Source organism: Schistocerca nitens, chromosome 1, assembly GCF_023898315.1.
Source record: "Schistocerca nitens isolate TAMUIC-IGC-003100 chromosome 1, iqSchNite1.1, whole genome shotgun sequence".
In the NCBI taxonomy this organism is placed as follows: domain Eukaryota; kingdom Metazoa; phylum Arthropoda; class Insecta; order Orthoptera; family Acrididae; genus Schistocerca; species Schistocerca nitens.
In genome coordinates this window covers 1,110,219,933-1,110,230,372 of record NC_064614.1, presented here as the reverse complement: position 1 = coordinate 1,110,230,372, position 10,440 = coordinate 1,110,219,933, and the positions used below count along the sequence as shown (strand labels likewise).

Below are 10,440 nucleotides of genomic sequence, written 5' to 3'. Positions count from 1 at the left end.
AACTATACATTCCAGAAGTACCCAGTTATGCTACAAACATTGATGCATGACTTATATAAAAATATGTTATGCATTTTGACAACCTTTTCTTTTTAGCATGTAGCAATTTTACAGCTTGGTGCAAGTTGATCAGCTACATTTTATGCCATGTTGTAAATAACTGCGTAAAGTAAGTTACTTCAATACATTAATGTCTTTCTATTTATACAATTTTATTTCAGACTTTCTCTTATGGTTCTGCTACAGCAGTGATGCACAGCCGATTCTATCACATTAAGTTAACGATTGTAATATGATAACTTTTTTTCTCTTGTCATTAAGCAATAATGAAGCTTCACTTTCGGTTAATAAACCATTTCTTTCAACTACTACTGAACAGTTCGAGGATTAGTCTTTTTTGTGCAGCATCATAGAGTAAGTTCTGTCATTATTAGTTGCTTTATAAGGTATGTCTTTTGAATGTCGTATTTATTTTGCTGTTGTGGCTAACTACAAATGGCTACACAATTCTGACTCCACACACAGACACTTGACATCTGACGATATTGACCTTGTGTTGCTACCTGCTATTTTCCGTTCGATGATCATCATGTAAGCATTAGTGTGATTTTTGCGAAATGAAATAATTATGTTGTAATAATAAGGAAGTACTTGTTATAATCACAGGCCCATTAATTAATGATTGAAAGTGTAATAAGTTATGACAACTAATTATGCAGTCATAAGAAATGATATTCTTTACTAACTTCATTGACTGGAGCTCATGTCACTTATATTGTGTAAGAAGGAATTGCATGTATATGCACATGTAATTTTTGTATTCTTCGATACTCAACAAGGTATACTTGTGCCTCATACTATTATTACTGCATCTTCATCTGAATATGAAAAGTAATGACACACTAAAGCTTTTTGGTGTTGTGACTCTTGAGTTTCTCCCGGCGTATTTGATAATCAAAATATCCACGGGTGTACTGCCGGTCTACAGTGTCCAACGGGCACAATATTTCGGCGATCATACATGTCACCGTCATCAGGTGAACTGACGGACTGAGCTCCTGTGAACGTGCCGGCACGGAGATCCGTACACTATGGCTGCTCAGGGGGAACTGGGTTCGGTCGCGGCGGCGGCCGATTTAAATACCCTCCGCCCGCGGCGCGCTCACTCCGCCGTAATTCCGTGGATTTTGTTAAACGCCTTGATAGCTTCACGTTGGGTGAGTCAGATATCATGGTGAGTTTTGACGTCGTTTCCTTGTTCACGAGGGTACCCCTGCGAGAGTCACTAGAATTGATTAGTCAGAAGTTTGACGAGAAGACCACTGAACTTTTTAGGCATGTCTTGACTTCCACGTATTTTCTTTTTAATGGAGAATACTACGAACAAACGGATGGAGTCGCCATGTGTAGCCCACTCTCACCGGTGGTAGCGAATTTGTACATGGAGAACTTCGAGGAGGAAGCCCTGTCGTCATCCGAATGGAAACCTACTTGCTTTTTCCGTTACGTGGACGACACGTTCGTCATCTGGCCACATGGTATGGATAAACTCCTTGACTTCCTTACACATCTAAACTCCATACACCCCAACATCAAATTCACTATGGAGACTGAAACGGAGGGTAAACTACCTTTCCTTGACGTCTTGGTCAAGAGAAGGCCTGACGGCACCCTAGGCCATGGGGTGTATCGGAAGACAACGCACACTGATCTGTATTTGCACGCAGACAGCTGCCACCACCCTTCACAGAGGAATGGGGTGCTTAAAACTCTAGTACATAGGGCGCGCACTATCTCTGACGCAGAGAGTCTGCCCCAGGAATTGGAACATCTGAGAACTGTATTTCGAAAAAATGGGTACTCAGAGTGGCAGATTCAACGTGCTCTCCGCCCAACCACTACAGCACAACCTGTGGAGATGGATGAAATCACGAGGGAGGAGGTAGGCACTGCGTTTATCCCATATACAGGCGCACTCTCGGGGAAAATCGCCCGCATTTTGAAGAAACACCGGGTCGGAACTGTGTTTTGCCCTCCGAATAAAACTCATGCACTGGTGGGGAGCGCCAAAGATGACCTCGGTTTGAGGAAGGCCGGCGTGTACCAGATTCCGTGTCAATGTGGCAAGTCGTATATTGGTCAGACGATGCGTACCGTCGAGGATCGATGCCGTGAACACCAGAGGAACACTCGACTGATGTATCCGAGCAAGTCGGCGGTCGCTGAACATTGTTTGTCGGAAAATCACGCTATGGAGTATGAACGCACGAGGATTCTGGTACAGACGTCGAGATACTGGGACAGCGTTGTTAGAGAGGCCATCGAAATTCGCACCAATGACGACCTCATAAACCGTGACTGTGGCTATAATCTTAGCAAGGCTTGGGAACCAGCGATTGGGTTAATCAAGAGTAAATCGAGCAAATGTATAGTTGTGAAGACCACGGCGGACAGAGCCATCACGCCGACGTCATCTCAGACGCCGTCGCAATCTGTTCCACCGCGCGACCGTGGCGCGGGGCGCGGACGACGGAGTGAGCGCGCCGCGGGCGGAGGGTATTTAAATCGGCCGCCGCCGTGACCGAACCCAGTTCCCCCTGAGCAGCCATAGTGTACGGATCTCCGTGCCGGCACGTTCACAGGAGCTCAGTCCGTCAGTTCACCTGATGATGGCGACATGTATGATCGCCGAAATATTGTGCCCGTTGGACACTGCAGACCGGCAGTACACCTGTGGATATTTTGATTACTTTTTGGTGTTGTCGTCAGTGGGCATAATGTATGTAATGAGTGCCTGAGTCTGCTTACACCTCAAACTTGTGTGTCGTCAAATGAAAATACTAACATTTTTGGTGTGGTTGTCAGTGGACATAATGTGTGTAATAATTCCCTGATTCTGCTTACACCTCAAACTTTTGTGTCATCAGATGAAAATATTAACATTTTTGGTGTGGTTGTCAGTGGACGTAATGTGTCTAATGAGTCTCTGAGTCTGTTTACATCTGAAACTATAGTGTCATCAAATGAAAATATCAATATTTTGGTATGGTTGTCAGTGGACATGGTGTGTGTTGTCTCCTGAGTCTGCTACACCTAAGGCATGTGTTTCTTTACCTAGTTTTCTGTTGCCAGATGATTTATATTCTGTTGAAGAACTGTATATAACATTTTGTTGTCTTGTCAGATGAACTACTTCCAATGTCAGGTAAACGTGAGTGCTCACCAGCACAATGATTCTTGTATATTTATTTTCTCTCTCTTTGCACTATTTGCAATTCTCTGTAATATTTGTATCTACTCAACTGAAAGAGTCTGCAGCTCGTGCTCTTGTGGATAGCGTAGCTGCCTCTGGATCACGGGTTCCCAGGATCGATTCCTCGCCAGGTTGGGGATTTTCTCTGCATGGGGACTGGGTGTTTGTGTTGTCCTCATCATTTCGTCATCGCCATCATCATCATCATCATTTGTGACAGTAGCTAGATTGGACTGTGTAAAATTTGGACTGTGTAATAATTCTGAATTTGTACGGGCACTCATGATAGAAAAGTTGAGCGCTCCACAAACCAAACATCATCTCAACTGAAAGATTTTTTTTACGCTCTTGGAGAACTATCAATAACAGATTTGTTATCCTGTCAAATGAAATGAAATGTCATGTAGCTGGGGCCTCCTGTTGGGTACCCGGTCGCCTGGTCCAAGTCTTTTAGTTGATGCCACTTTGGCGACTTGCGCGTCGATGGGGATGAGATGATGATGATGATGATGATGATGAAGACAACACAACACAACACCCAGTCCCTGAGCGGAGAAAATCTCTGACCCAGCTAGGAATCGAACCCGGGCCCCTTTGCATCGCATTCTGTCGCACTGACCCTTCAGCTATAGAGGCAGACATCCTGTCAAATGAAGTGCTATCAATGTCAGGTGGTTATGAGTGCTGGTCAATTTTCAGCTCATTTTGTTTATGTACGAGGGCCATCTCCAAACAATGCCTGGGGCATTGCTCAGACACTGGCAGACCATTTTGTAGCGACTACTGCCAATGCAAGCCAGGACCCAGGGTTTCTTCGCTACCATGCGAATATAGAGAGGGAGAAGTTGGGCTTCAGATCCAACAATTCTGAGTCTTAGAACTACCCTTTCTCCATGTGGGAGCTGGAATCGACTCGGTCTGAGACCTATGATTCTGCACTCAGTTACGACCTGATCCTGTGCTGCATGCTTCGACATTTTCCAGCTGTGTCAAAGAAAATCATCCTCGAATTTTTTAATTTGATATAGCAGACAGGTCATTTCCCCAACAAGTGGAGCGAGGCAATTTTGATACCTCTCTTCAAGCCATGAAAGAACTGCACATGTTCCACTAGTTAACGGAGTATCACCTTAACGTGCTGTGTAAGAAAGACCTCGGATCAAAGGTCAACCATCGTCTGGTCTGGTTGTTAGAGACCAGGCAACTCCTTATCCGCTCTCAGTGTGGATTCCAGAGATTTCAGTCCACTGTCGACAACCTAACCCTACTAGAGGAGGCTATTCAGCAGTCTTTCCTACAGAAACACCACTGTATTGGAATAATATTTGATATTAGTAATGCATATGACACTACTTGGAGACGCAGTGTGCTCGCACAAGTGTATAAATGGGGCTTTTGTGACCGCCTACTCATCTTCGTATGATACTTCCTCTATAAGCGGTTTTTTAGGACCTAAGTTGATGACACACTGTCAGATCATTTTGAGCACGAAAATGGTGTCCCTCAGGGAAGTGTTTTAAGTGTTAGCCGCTGTCCCATAGCCATCAACAGTATTAAGTCTATGGGAAGACGTCCTGTACAATACTCCTTATTTGTGGACGATTTTGCTGGTTTCTGTTCCTCTTTAAATTTTGCAATAGCTACTCATCAGTTGCGACTTACAGTGCAGAGGCTAGAGGAGTGGGCTGCCAAGACAGGTTTTCAGTTTTCTGCAGATAGGTGTATGTGTGTCCACTTTAATCGTTCTCATCAAATTTTTCAGTTACCTGACTTGCATTCCTACATTTAAGTGATTCAGTGAGGTTGCTAGGCCTCATTTTTACTCCAAATTGTCGTGGTTGCAACACCTGTGGGACCTGAAAGCGAGAACCCTGAAGGCACTACCTTAGCTACAGGTCTCAGGGAGCATACAACATGCGTCTGCTCCAGTTTTATTGGGCTTTCGCAGCTGGACTATAGGTGTGCTTTGTATGTATCAGCTGCCAACCATGAGGGGATTCGGCTGGCCACCAGTGCTTTTAGGGCTAGTTCCATACCCAGTGTCTGCACTGAGGCTGTGGAACTGCCACTCACCATCTGGCATCTACTCCTCACACTGTATCAGGCATGTAAATTTCTCCAAGCTCCGACTTCTCCTGCATACCATACTGTTGTTCATCCACCTTTGGAACATCTTTTCTTCAACTGTCCATGAGCAACAATGCCACTTGGGTACTGCGTGCAATGTGTGTTGGAGTCACTAAGTGTGGAGCAAGTAAAACCCCAAATTCAGGGTTTTAACCGTCTGCCGCCCTGGTTACTGCAGAGACCCAGAGCAATTTTAGATCTGGTGTAGTACACGATAGATCACACTCCTGCTTCAGTTTTTAATAGGATATTTTCTGACATTTTATCTGAGCACCACAACTATGTAGCTGTCTTTACAGATGGGTCCAAACAATGGATCCCAATTGATTGTTCTGTTGTTTTCCGGATTGTGTTCTCAATGTCAGACTGCGAAAAGGCTTTACTGTCTTCGGTACAGAATTATATGTGATCTTGAGGGCACTGGAGCGGATGAGACGTTCTTCCAGAGCAAAATTTCTGGCCTGTTCCGATTCTATGAGTGCTCTCTACTCTATGAAACATATGTACGCATCGATAAAGTCGTCCAGAATATCCAGGATGCCATCCTCCAGCTACAACTGGGGTAGCAGGTGTCTGTCTGCTGGATACCAGGGCACATTGGTATTGCAGGGAATGAAAGGGCGGATCTAGCAGCAAAGGAGGCGTGTTGTGTTCCTCATCCCCCTTCATGCTACAACCTAACTATTACGACCAAGAGTTTGCGTTGATGGGAGGATGAGTGGATGGAAGTGACAGATAATAAGCTCCATCTAGTAAAGCCCACAACATGGCCATGACGCACCTCCTTACTCGTCTTCACATAGGCTTTATGACGCATGGCTTCTTGCCTTGAGAGTGGGGGTTGTGGCGTACAGATCACTATGCGCCACATCTTGTTGGACTGTGTTTTATTTTCCAACCACCAGGCTGATGTGGATTTGCCAACGGATCTGCCATCTATTTTAAGCAACGTCAAACGGATGTGGTTCGAGTTTTAAAGTTCTGCAAATTGTCCAACATTTTTCCAAAGATTTGAGGGAGATTGTTTTAATGTATTAATGGGATGACTGGGTCACCCGTATTTTTTGTATGCAGTCAGCCAGTGATATTTTCCTGTGCTTTTCTTTTAACTCCTTTGTCGTTTTACTTGTGTTTTAATCTTATGTACAGCTACTTTTATTCTTTCTTCGTTGTTTTAGCTCTTGTGAAATAGAGTCATTCTGTAGTCGATTCGAGTGCGGAAAAATTTTTGGGGTTTTAGCCACATTTATTTGTTTTAATGAGTGATCAACGAACACAGTAAGATTTTAAAATCTTGGAAGAGTGGCCTGTCGGCAAATTATATTTACATGCCAGCTGTCGGTTGGTTTGCCGCTACAGACAGCATTTTCATCTCCAAGTATTATTTCTTTCATAAATGTGTTTGTGGCCCCTGATTTATCCCTGTGCGAAATCTGTTTTGGAAACCAACATTTGACTTTCGTCTTCCTTGTATTTAATCTTGTCACAGTTCTAATGCCATAACCTTCACTATAACATTGATATAACGTATGATTTCAATTGACGCCATAATGAAGGATATACAACTACGTAGAATTTGTGGGGTTCTGTGTATACGATAGCTCACGATGCCACTACAGAAAGCCACAAATTGTGGCGCCACATTCGTTACGTGTGTGAACCCAATTTAAAGCAAAAGCAATGGCATAACGTCTGCAATAGGAGCGCGCATAATAAAACACTGTATTGTTTAAACCAACTATAGGGTTGATGTGACCCTTATTTACAAGCACAGCAAACTAATTACTCGACATTGTTTCACAGAACTTTATAATGTCGAATCATAAAATTACACCACAGGCTTCAAAACCCATACATTGACTTGGAACTGTCTTCGCATATTTTGGTATCATTTAAAACTTGAATCCGCGTTCACTTTAAACCAGTTGCTCCATTCCTTAAGGACCTGAAATTCTTACGCTTGTTATCACCCTGTCGATGTGGCGAAAGTATGTGGAAAAAATTAAGTTTTTATTCCAGGCAGATGAAAAGTTAGCTGAAAATATCCTGCAAAAGTATAAAAAACGAAGGGTGAAATACGGAATATAACAATTATCTCATATATCTTAGAGCCGTAGAGCTTTGAACGCTGAAGTAATTTCTACATTAAATCTGACATGAATGCAAATCAATACGCTTTTACGTTAAGTGGTAATGATTCCGTGCGGAGCAGCAGAAAACAAGACGAAATTTTCGATGTCTTTTGTTTCTTGTTGCAGCTACATATTGCAAAGTTAAGAGTTCATGCTTCAGTTATTTCTAGACTTCTTTAAAAGCAGTAAGATAAACTAGACGGTATAATGTATTTTTTTTTTTAAAGTCACCACAGGCCAACAAGTATTAGCCAGTGATATTACCTTTGGCGCGCTATGTTCGACCTATGATCGAATTTAATATCGTGACCTGTTTTGATTGTTGGGATGTTGGCTATGGTTGTTTATGGTAACAGTGTTTTGTGTTGAAAGTTGATGCTGTTGATCGAGTGAGAATTAAGTCATTCACTTTATTTTTGGAATTAGTTTTTATGTGCGGCGTGACTATATAATTGTTCATATATTATTGGAGCTAATAAAGTACGTGAAAAGAAAAATATTGATTGCATTTGCAGTTGGCGTGTTGTTATTTGTGTACTGTAGACGGAAATGAACATCCCTGATTGTGGAGCTTGTGAAAGAGATCTAGCAGTGAACCTTGTGTGTGATGTTAATAATGCGTACGTATATCCTCATCACATACGCAAATAGTGCCACAGCTGTTTGTGAAATGTTGCAGTAGTTACCATCGTGGGAAACTTTCATTGCTACTGTCGCTTTCATTCGCTACCTATACCCCGAGGAAGCACACAGGAACGTATTGCCACTTTACACTCCGGGTAAGATCATTACAATTGTAGCAAACATTTCTTTGTCACACTTATCGACTGTATTTTTACCTTTTCACTATCAGGTAGTTAACACAACTATGTTGTCTGCGTGCTACACGACCGTAAATAAACAGTGCCCACCGTTTGATATTATAATTAGCGATCATGCAAAGAGCATTTCATAAGTATCTCACCGGGTCAATTAACATTATTTTTGCTATTTTTTTGTGTTTCATTATTAAATAATTTGTATTTCTGCGATTGTGTTACTGGTGTAACTCTTAGGTTAGTTTAAAGAATTACTGTCGACCACTCCATAGAAAACGAAAGTAACTTAACATACAAATTCTATTGTATCAAAAGTAAAATTTCAACATTTTTTTTTTTAAGCCATATCCATTGGTATCCTTTCGCACGATACAGCCATTAATGTCATGCAAGCACTATGCACATTCTGTTAGTGTATGTTTTCCGTCGTAACTGGGAGGAGCAAACCACAGAACTACTGAGGTACCTAATCAAACCTCTATTTGCTATGCAAATGTTGTGACATATGTGCTATGAAAATTAAAAAAATCTGGTGTACTATGCTTACTTTTATTCCATACTGTAATACAAGGTTATTTTCTGGGGTAGCTAATCAAGCCAAGCAAAAGTTTTCCAAGCCCAAAAACGTGCAATACAAATTATCTGTGGTGTACCTCCAAGAACGCCCTGCAGGGGGCTGTTTAAAGAACTGGGTATACTAACTGCAGCTTCCCAATATATTTATTCCCTAATGACATTTGTTATTGAAGATATGAGCCAACAGCTTATTTTATGGAATCAACACTAGAAATGAGAGTAACTTTTCTTTTTCGTAAAGATTTTAAGTCACTTACTTTCATTTTGAAACGTGTCCACTTTTCAGCAGTACACATTTTTAGTGATGTGCAGTCATATAAAGTTTAACTAATAATACACTTCAGTTTGAGAAGAGTCTAAAGGATTTGTTGTAGGCCAACTCCGTCTACATCATTGATGTATTTCTTAGCAGACCAATTGATATGTGTATTTTATTAATAATATGAGATGATGTGAGTATTGCATACAGTTTGACTTGTGTACAAATTTTGTGCGTTAATGTGATCATTATAAATAAGTGTTGTAAATTTTTTAAAATTTAATTTTTTATTTGATGATGCATGGCTACAATAGTCTAAGAATTATCATATGCAGCTAAGTGTATTGAATGTTCAATATTTGATGACAAGTTTTATATCCTTTTGAATGTAAATATGCTTAAGGATTCCACACCCGCAAGGACAATATGATTTGGGATCTGTGGCAGGTACATTAGTGTTTCTGTTCTTGTTTTGTAAATAAGCATTGTGCAGTCCTGTTTTCAACATGTGTAATATCCCAAAGGATCTCCTCTACATGATCAGTTGGAGAAGTTTTCTCTGTATACATTATTTATTTTTTTTTGTATACTCTTTCTCAGTTTTTGTGGTGTCTTAGTAACTCTTTAATTCTTTTGTTTATAAATTTTCTAATGGGTATTCTGTAAACTATGAACTGACTTATTCTGTGCATGGTCTTACAGTGCTTGTTAGATTCCTTACATACTAACATTATAAAAATGTTTGTAGGCCTTTAAAAAAGTTTCATGCCATGCATATTTTCAGTAGAAAATGGGGATCTAGTGAAGCAGGTGATACAACCCGTCGGCTTTGACCAATGACGTCAGAATTGGCCAGAGAACATTTATTACACAATTGAAAGAGCCGACAAGACTGTTCAGAAACAAAGGAATACGAGAGATGAAAAATATAGTTTACATATATCAATGCAGGTACTATTTTCATGTTAAGGGTATCGCGTGTTTATATCGTATTATTTATGTGGAAAATGTAGGGGGAAAAATGGATGGAAATATTGGTAGCATAGAATACCTCATGTCACATATATATATGGGTTGTATCTCGAACCTCATTCGAACTGTATTGGTTAACTGCAGTATGGGATACAAGTTTAGGGTACGTCTATTTCTACGTTTTTGTTAGCATTAATATCCTGTTGTTCAGTTGAACTATATAGGTCAAATGAAGCACGGGATACAAATTTTGTGTGTGTTGTATCTTTATCCTCTGCTACCACTAAGTCTCTTCTTACGTAG

The 10,440-nt window shown here is 41.1% G+C and overlaps 1 protein-coding gene across 1 annotated transcript in view; it reads left to right on the top strand.

Annotated features, from left to right (window-relative positions):
- Nucleotides 1-8,012: 8,012 nt before the first annotated feature.
- Nucleotides 8,013-10,440, top strand: part of LOC126198979 (uncharacterized) — a 201,036-nt gene continuing 198,608 nt past the window's right edge. The window contains exon 1 of the mRNA XM_049935649.1: nucleotides 8,013-8,291. The gene's annotated coding sequence lies outside the window, so the exon portion shown is untranslated. The remainder of the gene's footprint in view (nucleotides 8,292-10,440) is intronic.